This window comes from Helianthus annuus, chromosome 16, assembly GCF_002127325.2.
Source record: "Helianthus annuus cultivar XRQ/B chromosome 16, HanXRQr2.0-SUNRISE, whole genome shotgun sequence".
Classification (NCBI taxonomy): Eukaryota; Viridiplantae; Streptophyta; class Magnoliopsida; order Asterales; family Asteraceae; genus Helianthus; species Helianthus annuus.
The window spans coordinates 172,025,592-172,041,362 of record NC_035448.2 but is presented as its reverse complement, the minus strand read 5'-3'; positions in this window follow the sequence as shown (position 1 = coordinate 172,041,362).

Here is a 15,771-nt window from a genome sequence, read left to right as displayed (position 1 = left end):
TCGGCGACGGTCAGGAGGTCCGTCGGCGAAGGTCTCGGGAAAGTGCGGGTGTGGCCGACGGCCTAACTCGATGTATATGGAGAAATTCGGCCGACGGATGTTTTCTAAGCACCGTGGGCGACGAGGAGGACCACCGTCGGCGACGGTTCACCGATTTCCACTTTTTATATTTTCAATTTTTTTAATGAAAAATAGGAGGAAATTTATGAACTTTTTATAAAAGGACTATATACATTAAAAATTCCAAAAAATTATTAAAAATCTTTATGTAAATTTTTATAAGTTAATATTTTGAAAACACAAAAACCGTTAACGTCCTTACCACCCCCCGAAAAGTCATGTATTGTCCCTAATACACACAAATATGTCTAAAAACATACCTTTCGTCTTCGAGATCCGTTCGGAATGTCCGGACTTCACACAATCACAAGGGTTAGTACGGAATGAGAACGATTAACACAAAAATACTTAAACAATTAACTAAGTTGTACATAACTTTACAAAACTCATCACCGGTCCTTTCAGTTGACCTCATAAGTTGGCACACTTACCACGAAGTTCACCAACTCCACATTCTCATCTTTTTTCTCATTGTTTCCATCAAGGAACGGTTTAAGGCGATGCCCATTAACTGTTTGCATCGACCCATCCTTCGGGTCCTTGATTGTAACATCTCTAAGCTTTCCAACCCGTGTAATCACATACGAGCCCATCCATTTGCTCTTGAGCTTACCGGGAAAGTATTTAAGCCTTGAATTGTAAAGCCAAACCTTTTGACCCACTTCAAACTCCTTCAGCTTCAACTTCGCGTCATGTGCCCTCTTCATATCATCCTTGTATTTTGAGGCGCACTCGTACGCTTCTTCCCTAAGCTCCTCCAACTCGCAAAGCTTTAACTTTCACTCCTTTCCTGCATCGTCATATTTCATGTTAACCTCTTTGATAGCCCACAAAGCACGATGCACAAGTTCAACCGGTAAATGGCAATTTCGCCCATAAACTAAGCGATAAGGTGTAGTTCCAATAGGTGTTTTATGAGCCGTTCTATAAGCCCATAAAGCATCATTCAACTTCGTCGACCAATCCTTTCGGTCAGGTCAAACGGTCTTTTTCAAAATTTCTTTTATTTGCCTATTGGAAACCTCCACTTGACCGCTTGTTTGTGGGTGGTAAGGGGTAGCGATCCGATGGTCAACACCATACCGTTTCAAGAGTTTGCCAAAGTTAAAATTCTTAAAGTGAGATCCCCCATCACTAATGATCACTCGAGGAATCCCAAATCTCGAAATTATGTTTGTTTGTACAAAATTGCAAACAACTGTATGGTCATTTGTCTTGGTGGCAATTGCTTCGACCCACTTGGATACATAATCAACCGCCACCAAGATGTATAAGTTGCCATGCGAATTAGGGAATGGGCCCATGAAATCGATCCCCCACACATCAAAAATATCTACAATGAGGATCGGTTGCATGGGCATTTCATCCCTTTTGGAAATACCCCCTAACTTTTGACACTCTACACAGTTTTTAGCGAAATTAAAAGCATCTTTGAAAATAGTCGGCCAATAAAGACCGCTATTGAGCACTTTGTGCCCGGTTTTGTGACCACTAAAATGGCCCCCACAAGCAAATGAATGCAAGTGCATCAAGACACTAGGAATCTCCTCGTCGGGTATGCATCTTCGAACGACTTGATCTAGACAAAACTTGAATAAGTCCGGTTCTTCCAACGTGTAGTACTTGATTTGAGATAGGAAGTGCAACCACTTCCTTCTATCCCAATGAGCCGGCAAATCACCTGTAACCAAATAATTAACAATATTAGCATACCATGGTAATATTGCAATTTTTAAAATTTGCTCATCTGGAAAGTTCTTGTTAATCTCTTCACGGGAAGAATCCTCCTCCACAATCAATCGAGACAAGTGGTCCGCAACCACATTCTCACTCCCTTTCTTGTCTCTAATTTCCAAACCAAACTCTTGTAGCAAGAGAACCCATCGGATTAATCTCGGCTTCGCATCCTTCTTGTCCATGAGATACCTAACTGCAGAATGGTCAGAATATACAATGAACTTAGTACCCCATATATAAGCACGGAATTTATCCAATGCATATACCACCGCAAGTAGCTCTTTCTCGGTAGTTGTATAATTTAATTGTGCATCCGAAAAAGTCTTACTTGCGTAGTAAATGGCAACCGGTTTCTTATCTACCCTTTGACCCAATACGGCCCCCACCGTATAATCACTTGCATCACACATAATTTCGAATGGTAAAGACCAATTCGGTGATTGCAAGATTGGGGCCTCAACCAACTTTTTCTTCAAAATGTTAAAGGCATTTTGGCAATTCTTATCAAAATAAAATGTTTTGTCATTTAACAATAGATTACATAGGGGTCTCGTTATATCACTAAAACTTTTTATAAACCTCCTATAAAACCCCGCATGTCCTAAGAACGACCGAATACCCTTAACACTTATGGGATAAGGCAAAGTGGATATGACTTGCACTTTTGCTCTATCCACCTCAATCCCACGACTCAAGACGACATGCCCCAACATAATCCCTTCTTGAACCATAAAATGGCTCTTTTCCCAACTCAAAACAAGATTTTTCTCAACACATCTTTTTAAAACTTTTTCGAGTTGGTCAAGGCATGTATCAAATGATGACCCAAATATTGAGAAATCATCCATGAAGATTTCCAAAGACTCCCCCACCATATCTGAAAAGATACTCATCATACACCTTTGAAAGGTGGCGAGGGCATTACAAAGTCCAAAGGGCATTCGCCTAAATGCGTAGGTACCGTATGGACAAGTAAAGGTAGTCTTTGCTTAGTCTTCCGGATGTATAGCAATTTGATTGTATCCTGAATAACCATCCAGAAAACAATAAAATTTTTGTCCGGCCAATTTCTCAACAATTTGGTCAATAAATGGCAAGGGAAATGATCTTTGGAAGTCACAGCATTTAACTTCCTATAATCAATACAAATACGCCACCCGGTTACCGGTCGAGTGGCGACCTCTTCACCTGCATCATTTGTGACGACTTGAATACCCGCCTTCTTAGGAACTATTTGCCTCGGGCTCACCCATTGGCTATCCGAGATAGGGTATATAATACCCGCATCTAGCCACTTCAGTACCTCCTTCCTAACCACTTCTCGCATGTTCGGATTTAGTCTCCGTTGTGTGTCGCGAGAAGGGCTAATGCCGTCTTCCGTGATGATCTTGTGCATCACTACCGAGGGACTAATTCCCTTCAAATCCGCAATGGTCCACCCGATAGCAGCTCTATGAGTGACCAATACTTTCATCAACTTTTCTTCTTGCTCCCCGGTTAAGTTAGATGCAATGATAACCGGAAGCGTGCTACCTTCACCCACATAAGCATACTTAATATGCTTGGATAGCACCTTCAACTCTAGCACCGGAGGCTCTTCCAACGACGGCTTCAACTTTGTATCAATGCTTTCCGGAAGACTTTTCACTTGATGTGTCCAAGTGGGTCTTCCTTCCTTTGCCGCCATAACCTCCAACTCTTTCACTTCCTCATCCATGCTCCGATTCGTTTCTCCTTGCAACCTGTCAAACATGAAACATTCCTCTATTGTGTTTTCCTCTTCGTCACTAATGTCGCATAGAGGTATACACTCGTCAACGATGTCCGCCATATAGCATTCATCGCCGACTAGAGGATCCATCAATCCTGAAAAGACATTTAACCGCAACCGACGGTTACCAAAAGTCATGTCACCCGTGCCCGATTTGCAATTAATTTGGGCATTCGATGTTGCCAAAAATGGTCGACCAAGGATCACCGTTGGTTGCTTGGTTCGGTCCAAAGAGACATAATCTAATACAAGAAAGTCCACCGGATAGTAAAAGTCCTCGACCTTGACTATTACATCCGTGACTATCCCACGGGGTAGTTTAGGGGTCAAGTCGGCTAACACCACGGTGGTGTTCGACACTTGAAGTGAACCAAAATCATATTGGTCATATAAACTACCCGGCAAGATACTCACACTTGCCCCAAGATCCAAAAGTGCCCAGGTTATTTTAAATTCACCAACTTGTATTGAAATAATGGGCGCTCCCGGATCTTGAAGTTTTGGTGGAAGTGCACCCGAAAGAATCGAACTCACATTTTCGGTTAAATCAAGTTTCTTAGGAAACTTGTGAGTCCGATTTTGGGTGCATAAATCTTTCAAGTATTTTGCATAGAAAGGTACTTGTTTAATTACATCTAAGAGTGGTAAATTGATTTTAACTTGTTAAAAAATTTCCCACATCTCTTCTTGTTGTGGGCCTCATTTTTACCACTTTCTTAGATGGTCCCAACAAAGCTTCGGGATAAGGGGCTGTATTAACCTCCACACCCTTCTCCTTAGCCTTTGGGACAGGAACGGTCACAACAGGTGTAGTACTATTAATTTTTGAATTATTTTTATTTTGACCCATTTGACCGTTTCTACCTTCATCATCACTCGCATCTTCCACCACCCCTTCAACAAACTAGGGTGGTGGTGGCTCAACACTGTTATCTATCACTCGACCACTACGTAAGGTAATTTTATTAATTGGTACCTCATTCATGTTCTTCGAGTTTGACCCTTGATGCTTAGGGTTCACGTTGGTGTCACTTGGAAGTCTTCCTCCGCTTCCACGAATTTGAGCCATCTCTTGAGCAAGTTGCCCCAATTGCTTCTCCAATGCCTTGTGAGATTTATCTCTTACTTCAAACTCCTTCTTCATTTCGGCTTTGAACTCTTGATGTTAATTAGTAAGAGCTTGATGTGAATTGGTAAGATTACTCACCGCATTCATGATTGCATCAAATTTCGAATTTATCGAATCATCACCTTGGGAGTGTTGGTGCACTACATCTGTCGACTTCATCTTGGATCGAGTCATACATTGTATTGTATAGATTAGGGCACGCATTACGAGATAATAGAAGATTGTATGTGTTTAGGAAGTTAGTTTCGCTCATATGGTCATAGGCTATAGGTTTCGCTTATTCGTACACATGTAGCTTATATGGACATGTCCATATAAGCGAAACCACAAGGCCTATATATAACAGTCCATTCGAGCGAAACCAAAACCATTGCCTTGTATTCCATGCCGAAGTGCTGCCGGTGTGAGGTTTGAGCTGTAAACGTTGTCAGATCAATACAATCAGCATATTTAGTGAAGAACAAGCTGTTTCTACCTTCGTTTCTTGTTATTCCGCACCTGAAACGAAGTAAAACTCCTCTGAACGACTCAATCGGGTCAGAACACGATCCTACAAGTGGTATCAGAGCCCAGGAGGAGGAGTTCTGCAGAGATTAGCTGGATTTTATCATCATTTCTTGCTTCTACACCTTCTTTCATCATTTCAAAAAGTTTTAACGGTCAAAATTGGATCAAAATTTCACAGACTATAGAGAATTGGACTTAGATAGATCCCTGAGAATTTGGTGTTGAAATTCAAATTAAAAATGGACTAAAATTGGTTCGGACTAGGTTTCGCTCTTTCGGACATTGTGTAGTCTCGCTTTTGTGTCACCATTATTTTGAAGTTTCGCTCCAAATTGCTTGATAGGTTTCGCTCCAGTGTCACAATATTGGTAGTTTCGCTCCAAAGAACAACATAGGTTTCGCTCCTGGTGCACATTTGAGGTTCCGCTTCTAAGGACATCAGTAGTTCCGCTCTTCTGAACATCAAAGTTTCGCTTATAAGAACAAACTTTAGTTTCGCTTATTTGAACATTAGTAGTTCCGCTCTTGTGAACATTAGTAGTTCTGCTCTTGTGAACATCAGTAGTTTCGCTCATTTGTCACTGAATTTGAAAAACGTGCTAAATCATCATGGATACCGAGTTTTACAACGCGTTTGCAACACCATCTGGTCCAGCTGCTATTGCCCAAGCTATGAACTTAGAAAATCAAACGGGAACCACCCAAAAGCCCCCGAAATTGATGAGTATCGAAGAATATTACGGGCGGAAAGATAGGTTCAAGAATTGGGTTCAGGCAAACCATCTTAGATCATGGGAATGCATACTGAAAAAATACGTGTTGCCTCGAACAGAATTGCAAACTACCAAAAATCTATCAGAATTCACGGAGCAGGAACGGGTTATGTACAAAGCTGAGAAAATGATGATAAGTCTGCTTCAGCAAGCAATCAAAGAAGACATCTTCATTTTGTTACAGCACGACAAAAGTGCAAATTCAATCTGGGATGCACTTAAAGTCAAATTTGAGGGTAGCGAGAACATGATAAAAAGCAAGAAGGCACTGCTTAAGAAAGAATTTGATCTGTTCAGCAGTCTATCGAGAGAGGATACAAAGAAGCTGATTGAACGTTATTGCCACCTTGTACGATCAATGTCAATGTTGAGTATTACCAAAGATCGTGAAGAGTGGGTGGACAAGCTAGCCGATGCACTACCACAGAAAGAGTGGGGAACATATCTGATCATTCTGAAAAACACGGGTGTTTATGATGGGTTAACGATTTCTCAGTTTATCGAAAAAATCGAGAGTCAGGATCTGGAACAGCAGAAGATTGCCAGGATAAACAGTCCGAGTGGTCAACAGGATGTAAAGATGTACTATAAGGGTAGTATTCCAGTTCCAGAATCTGAGAGAAGTCCGAAAATCCAAACTGCATTCAGTGCTGGAGATTCATCAGATAAAGCTGATCAGAGTTCAACCAAAAGCAACGGATTCTCATCATTTCCAAGTGTCAATCCTAAAGAGTCAAACACAAGCTTTCAGTCTCAAGGCACAAAGACAGGAAATGGTTACATGATTCAGTGCAACATTGCGCTAAATCTTCCAGAAGGCCAAAGTTTTTCTGAGGAAACTGCAAAAGACCACATAGCTCTACTTGGTTCTGTGTTTCTTTCATATGAGGGTCTTGTAGCTGGTCGGATCGGAAATCCTATTGTAACATTTGTGCTTGTAATCATCATGAACAGTTCAATTATCAATAAAATAATGTTATTTGATCCCAATGTTTGTTTCATTGTGTTTAACATTTTTCGTGTTTTAACTTTTGTTCGATTTCAAACTCTACATCGCTTTCTAGAGAGTTATACGTTAACTGGTGCGTAAACGTACTCAGTTTAATGCGACAAATACTCCGGAACATCAACATATACTCAACATACCTTAAATAACCTTTACATAACTTAGAAATAAGTTTTGAAGGCTTTGGTATAGCAAAAACAAGTTAATTCACTTACAGGGACTAAACTTGACAAACTGCGAAAGTATGCCAATTTGAACTGTAACGAGCATTCCGGAACATGTCCATAAGTTAAACATACCATAAATATCCTTTACAGAGCTTAGAAATAGGCTTTGAGAGGTTTGGTATGCTAAAACAAACTTTTGGATCATTCAGGGACTAAAAGTGTCAAAAAGTGCCTAAGTTTGCACTTTCGCGCATAACTTACGTTCTGAATACATCCGGACATCCAAAAATTTATGTAAGCATCCTTATATTATGCCTTAGTGTTTGGCATGAGAAAAATCCATTCGTCGCGTCATTTGGATCGTCTTTCACGCTTATGCGCATTCCGTCGTAATTAAGCGAACATCGCGATCGTACGGCCAAACGAACCGACATCCGACCTATTTTTGGGCATGTTTCATGTCCACAATGTTTAGGCATCATTTTAGGGCCTTAAAGATAACTTTACAGGTCTTAAAGGGGCTGGAAATAGCTTAAAAACGCAACAGGGGCTGAATACGTAAATTCTGCAAGTGGTGCAGATCAGACGGGGCTAGGCGACCCGCGTAAGACCTGCACCCACTTTCACGCGGGCCGCGTGAACATGTCTGACAGCAGATTCTGCATTTAATGCAGAATCTGGCCTTTCGTTCGATCAAAGGGCGATGCCTTTTCACCCAAATGAAGGGCCAAGGGTCAAGTACACTGAATCTAACCCCTGGACACGTGTACGCACGAGATCAAAGCACGTTATTCGATAAAACGATCCTAACGGTTCCACTTTTCCTATAAATACCCCCCCCCCCTTTTTGTGTAAAAACCCACAAATCAGATCTAAATGCTCTAAGTTGATGCTTATGCTTCATACCTGAGCTATTGGATCTTGATTAGCACTCGGGGACCCTCCGTAAGTCTTCTTTCGCTCTTTTACTCGCTTTTCGAGTCCGAAAGTCAACGTTTTGTTGACTTTCTGCATTGACCAGCTTATGGTCGATGCGAAGTTCATGGAACTTCATAACGTGAGCATGATCACGATGGTTATGGTCCATAGTGACCATCCCTACTGATCACCACGTTATCTAGGCTCAGTGACGAGCCGTAGTTTCGGCCAAAATGTGCATTCTTGCATATTTTGTAACCAAACTACTCGTGGGCATCAAAGCCGTTTGTTTTGATGTCAAACCTGTTTCTAAACTTAGTTAAGCATGTTCTAACATGCTTAGCTCGTCACTTTTAGTTTAGTGCTTATATAGGGTCGTAAGGTAAGCGATCTAAACCATCGCTTATACTTTCAAACCCGACCCATTTGGTCGGTCATTAGGACCTGACCAAACACATTAGGTGACCATAGCTATAACCTTCCGAGGTTATACCTTGTGGTCACGATGTTAGGCGTTCCAGACGCGTTCTACGCGAGCGACGCGTTAGGGTAGCGTAAGCTACCTAAACGGGTCGTGATGGACCGTAAGCACTTAGGTTAAGTTTCATTTTAGTATGTAGGCTTTGTTAAACCATATTACACGAGTCTCCATACTCGTTCGGTTTACGAACCCGCGTACTATCCGATCCTTCCGATTTGGTCCGGTATATTAACATAGCTACCTATTAGGTGCCGTTTGATATCCCGTGACCTCTAGCATTATCTGGTTATTACACAAGAACTCCAAAGCAATCTCAGGTGAGTACATTGAACCCCTCTTTTACTGTTTTCCAAACTGTTTTGGGGTGAAACACATGTGCCTATCTGTTACTTTCATGCTTTCCATGTTTTCACATCGTATATCTGCTATGCTCATTAGTACATTATAGTACATGATTTCATTTCATTTTATGCTATGTATGCCCATTGTGTGCGTACTTAGTACATTGATTTACATAACATTTTTGCTGCATATGTTTACTCAGCATATGGGCACCTCGATTTACATGAACATTTTCTGTTGCATATGTTTACTCAGCATATGGACACATTGATTTACATGAACATTTCTGTTGCATATGTTTACTCAGCATATGGACACATTGATTTACATAAACATTTCTGTTGCATATGTTTACTCAGCATATGGACACATTGATTTACATAAACATTTCTGTTGCATATGTTTACTCAGCATATGGACACATTGATTTACATAAACATTTCTGCTGCATATGTTTACTCAGCATATGGGCACATGCCTTCATTTTGTTATGACATTTGGTTTGTTTAACATGGGACAATACATTCATTAACACTAGCTACGCCGTTCGTTAGTAGGTAGTGGTACCATAGGAATTGACAACTCCCATTCCTGAAGTCCTGGGTTTGATAGGACTGGAAGGAATGACCGAATTCGATATACATAACTTAGATAAACCTTTAATTTGTTTAAGGGTTTATCGCCGCAGTCTCAAGGCTTGGATGTATGCATAGTTTACAATACCACATAAATGTTAATATCAATAGAGCATGCATTTCCCGCAGAACATAACGCTGATTTAAACCACGTTTTACTTCAACGACTTGTTTTGTGCATATGGTTTAAGTTGATACATTTCGCTTACCATACATGATACATTTTGGGATTACACATTACATGATTTACATTGAACATAAACACGTCGACATTGACATACACATTTGGTGGTTTACATTTGAACATAAACATTTGACATGATTTACAATAACACTTGACATTTGGTTTACACATGAACAATTTACATGGTGGATTGGTTTGGGTAAATGATTTAAGTAACGTGGCGTATATAATATGATACAAACATGGTGGATACGCCACTGGTACTTCCTATATATAAATGTTTGTATAATATTACATATCGTGGCGTTATCTAAGTCATTTCAGTTTAGACACATTACATTTTACATAAATAACATATTCTTCACAAGACATTATTTTCACAAACAACTTATCTTATTCAACTCATTTTACTTGGTTATTCGTTTAACCTTGCACTTATCTATACATATCGTTTGATGTTATCGTTTTTCAAATGGTTTACAAAGCAAAACAAATTACAAGGTTCATGACTGACTGTTATTAAACATTTCTTTAAGCTCAAGTCATGAATCCCATTTTCACAAAAACTATGTATCTCACAGGCATTTTTATGCTGACGTACCTACTTTCACATGTGTTTTCAGGAGCTATTCCATAGGATGATGATCATGACACTAGGGCGGACCTGTGCCTTAGAGCCTAAAAACGAAGCTAGACTAGTTTAATCATGTTATAAACTTTGTATTTTCCTGTTTTGAAACAATGGAACACTCTTATCAATAAATAAAATGTAACTTTAATTTCCATGGTTGTATAACAATTAATTCTGTCCACGACACTCCCCGGCGTTTCCGCCGCGGTTGCATGTTATACGCGGCCGGGGTGTGACAGAAGAGTTGGTATCAGAGCCATTGGTTATAGGGAATTAGGTTATTAGTAATGCTTTGACCTAGACTATAACTTTCTAGGACCCTAACACAAGTTATCTTGTGTTTAGAGTTTAAAACATGCACATCACCTATCCTTAGGTGATAACCACAACGGGAACTTCGGTTCCGAATCCGCTTTGAAAATTAATCATCTGTTCTAGGATGATTGATTACTAGGTTTTGAACCCTCTATTATAAGGTTTTGAACCCCTTTGGATTTTCAAAAATCCCGTCAAAGTGTTGGGTTAATAGTGTGAACACGTGCGAACTGGAAGGGTGAATGCCTGTACCCTGAGTTTTCTGTCTAAGGCTAGAGTGTTCGTACAAATCCACATAATCGGACCAGTCACTCTTACCTGGGAACTCTTGGGGTGAGTGTTCACTTATAGGCGAGCATGTCTTCGCGGTACACTAATCCTGACCCATTTACTTTGACTAGACATTTCATGTCGCATATTTGCTTTGCGATGCATAACCGCCATCTTTGCTTTTGTTGCTTTTGCTTCATCTCATTCTCTTCATCCAAACATCTCACTCGTTTCATTTCATGTTTTTCTCTTCTAGAATGCCTCCTCGACGCGACAACCAGATAGCTACTGCCGAGCTGGCGGAGATTATTGCGCAGCAGATGGCTGCTCAATTTCCGAATCTCTTTGCTCAATGGAACCAGGCCAACAACAACAATGGTACATGCAAATACAAGGATTTTAACTCGGCTAAGCCACTCAAGTTTAGTGGTTCTGAGGGAGCAACTGGGCTTCTTCAGTGGTTCGAGAGCATCGAGAACACTTTTCGCCATGTGCAGTGTCCGGATAATCGCAAAGTCGAGTTTTCTTCAAGCGTGTTTCAGAAGAGGGCTCTAACATGGTGGAATGGGGTTATGAGAGATCAAGGTGCAGAAGTTGCTCTAGCTCAGACATGGGCTCAACTGAGAGCTCTTATGATGAGGGAGTTTTGTCCTCGTCATGAGCAACGAGCATTGGAGAAAGAATTTGATGTGTTGAAGCAAGATAGTGGCGAGCACAGAGCTTATACAGATAGGTTTGAGGAGCTGAGTCTTCTTTGCCCGAATATGGTTACCCCACTCGATAAGGCCATCGAAAGATACATCGACGGCCTACCTGACTCAGTACAAGACATCCTTACTGGTAGCAACCCTACCACACTTCGTCAGGCGATCGAGTTATCAGCGACGTTGACTGAGTCGCAAATTCGAAAGAATAAATTGCACAGGAAGGGTGATAAGGGCAAGAAGCAGTCGGCTGACAAGGAGGATAGTAAGAAAGGCCAGAACAAGAATGGAAAAGATTCTGGTTCATCAAAGAGGTCAAGGAAGCGTAAGGCTTCCCAAAATTTTGCTGTCACTGCCCAAGCAAACCAGGCAGCTCCCAACCAGCCTCCAGCAAAGAAACCCTACTCAGGAAGTGCACCTTTGTGCAATCGATGCAACAGTCACCACCAACCACAATATCAGTGCCGTTTCTGTACTAACTGTGGGAAGTCGGGTCATCTTGCCGATGTTTGTCGGTTTGCTCAGAATCACGCAGTCCAGAACCCTGCTCAACAGGTTGCTCAACAACAGGGTCAGGCTGCACGACCAAACTACCCACCAGGTGCTTGTTATAACTGTGGGGATCTGACCCACTACAGAAATGGGTGTCCCAGACTAGTCAACCAGAACCAGAATGCGAACCAGAATCCGGCACCGGCTCGAGGTCGAGTCTTTAATATGAATGCACAAGAAGCACAAGCAGACAACGAGGTGGTGAACGGTACGTTCTTTATTAATAATCAGCCAGCATCTGTTCTTTTTGATTCGGGTGCCGACAAGAGCTTTGTGTCATTGTCTTTTGAGACAATGCTTCGCGTGTCTAGAACGAAACTAGGTAAACCTTTGACAGTAGAGGTTGCCAGTGGTGAACCCATTGTTCTTAATTCTGTTCTACGCAACTGCCAGTTGAATCTTAACAACCATATTTTTCCTATTGACCTCACGCCAATGCAACTTGGAAGCTTCGACGTTATAGTGGGAATGGATTGGTTATCCAAGCATCACGCAGAGATAGTTTGTTCTGAGAAGATTGTTCGTGTGCCGCTGTCTACAGGCGAGATCCTACAGGTTCGTGGTGAGAAGCCTGCCGGTGGTCTCAAACTCATGTCTTGTTTTAAAGCACGGAAGTATCTGCGAAAGCACTATGTGGCTTTCTTAGCACATGTTACAGCAGATAAAGGCAAGGGTAAGTCTATTTCAGATATTCCTGTCGTTCGGGATTATTCCGAAGTATTCCCTGAAGACTTACCTGGTCTACCTCCAGCACGCCAAGTCGAGTTCCGTATTGATCTCGTACCTGGTGCAAATCCCGTTGCCAGAGCTCCATATCGTCTTGCACCGTCCGAGATGCAAGAGTTGTCTAAACAGCTGCAGGAACTCTCCGACAAAGGTTTTATCCGTCCTAGCTTTTCGCCTTGGGGTGCTCCCGTTCTCTTTGTAAAGAAGAAGGATGGATCTTTTAGGATGTGTATCGATTATCGTGAGCTTAACAAGCTTACCATCAAGAATCGATATCCCCTACCTCGCATTGATGATCTCTTCGATCAATTGCAAGGTGCTTCATACTTTTCAAAGATCGATCTACGATCTGGATATCATCAGCTTCGTGTACATGAAGAAGACATTCCCAAGACAGCGTTCCGTACTCGTTATGGACATTATGAGTTCACAGTCATGCCATTCGGTTTGACTAATGCTCCTGCTGTTTTCATGGACTTAATGAATAGGGTCTGCAAACCTTACTTGGATAAGTTCATCATCGTTTTCATTGACGACATTTTGATATATTCTAAGACGCGAGCTGATCATGAGCAACATCTTCGTCTTACATTGGAACTCCTAAAGAAAGAACAACTTTTCGCCAAATTCTCCAAGTGTGAATTCTGGCTTAAAGAGGTTCAATTCTTAGGACATATTGTCAACGAACAAGGTATTCATGTAGATCCCTCCAAGATCAGTGCGATTAAGGATTGGGATACACCTACTACCCCTACTGAAGTTCGTTCTTTTCTTGGTCTAGCGGGTTATTACCGCCGCTTCATAGAAAATTTCTCGAAGATTACAGTTCCTCTAACTGCTCTAACTCAGAAGAACAAGCCGTTTGACTGGGGAAGCAAACAAGAGGAAGCGTTTCAGACTTTGAAACAAAAGCTTTGCGACGCGCCTGTCCTAACATTGCCTGAGGGCAATGATGATTTCGTCGTTTATTGCGACGCATCTAAATTAGGCCTTGGCTGCGTCCTGATGCAAAGAAACAAAGTCATAGCATACGCATCAAGGCAGTTAAAGATTCATGAGAAGAACTACACCACTCATGATCTAGAGTTGGGTGCAGTTGTCTTCGCTCTCAAAATCTGGAGACACTACTTGTATGGTACAAAATGTGTGGTTTTCACAGACCACAAAAGTCTTCAACACATCTTCAATCAGAAAGAACTTAACATGAGGCAAAGACGTTGGGTTGAACTTCTAAACGACTACGACTGCGAAATTCGCTACCATCCTGGTAAGGCGAATATCGTAGCCGATGCATTAAGTCGCAAGGAACGTACTAAGCTTCATTGTGTACGTGTCCAATCCATTATTCAAACCGATATACAAGCACGTATTTCTCAGGTTCAACAAGCTTGTGTTTCACAAGGTTTAATGGATAAGGAATTCCCTTATCACATAACACCTGCTCTTGAATTGAAAGACAATGGATCGTACTATTTCATGGACCGTTTGTGGGTCCCAAGCCAAGATGATCTTCGTACCTTGCTTATGGATGAAGCCCATAAGTCTCGTTATTCTATTCATCCTGGCTCGGATAAGATGTATAAGGATCTTCGTATTCAGTATTGGTGGCCTGGTATGAAAAAGGACATTGCCTTATACGTATCCAAATGCCTTACTTGTCTTAAGGTTAAGGCTGAACATCAGCGTCCTTCTGGCTTATTGGAACAACCAGAGATCCCAGTTTGGAAATGGGAAAACATTACTATGGATCTCATTACTAAACTCCCGCGCACAAAGAAAGGTCACGATGCCATCTGGGTAGTCGTTGATCGTCTTACCAAGTCAGCACATTTCTTGCCAATCCGTGAGGATTATTCAGCTGACAGACTTGCTCAAATCTACGTAGATGAAATTGTAGCTAGACATGGTGTTCCTTTGAGCATCATTTCTGACAGAGATGCTCGTTTCACTTCTCATTTTTGGAGAACCATGCAATCTGCTATGGGGTCCCAACTTAATTTGAGCACAGCTTATCATCCGCAAACGGATGGTCAATCTGAAAGAACAATCCAGACACTGGAGGATATGCTCAGAGCTTGTGTGATCGACTTTGGTGGTAGTTGGGATTCACATCTTCCATTGATTGAATTCTCCTACAACAACAGTTATCACTCCAGCATCAACATGGCTCCTTTCGAGGCTCTCTATGGTCGAAAATGTCGTTCACCAGTCTGCTGGAATGAGATCGGTGAGGCTCAACTTACTGGACCTGCCCTCATTTTAGAGACAACAGAAAAGGTAAAGAAAGTTCGTGATAACCTTCAGACAGCTAGAAGCCGTCAAAAGAGTTACGCGGACCTAAAACGCAAACCCTTGGATTTTCAAGTCGGTGATCGTGTATTACTTAAGGTCTCACCTTGGAAAGGTGTGATCAGATTCGGAAAGAAAGGAAAACTTGCACCTAGATATGTTGGACCATTCAAGATCGTCGAAAGAATCGGTAAGGTAGCCTACAGACTTGAGTTACCTCCTGAACTTGGAAATGTTCATCCAACCTTTCACGTGTCCAATCTCAAGAGGTGTTTATCTGATGAAAACCTCCACATACCGCTTGACGAAATTCGTGTTGATGAAACACTGAAATTTGTTGAGAAACCGGTAGAAATCATGGAACGTGAAGTCAAGTGGCTCAAACGCAAGCGCATTCCTTTGGTCAAGGTTCGTTGGGAATCTAAGCGTGGACCCGAGTTTACTTGGGAACGTGAAGACCAAATGAAGGCAAAATATCCGCATCTTTTTCAATCAGTTTCCTCTAAATAAATTT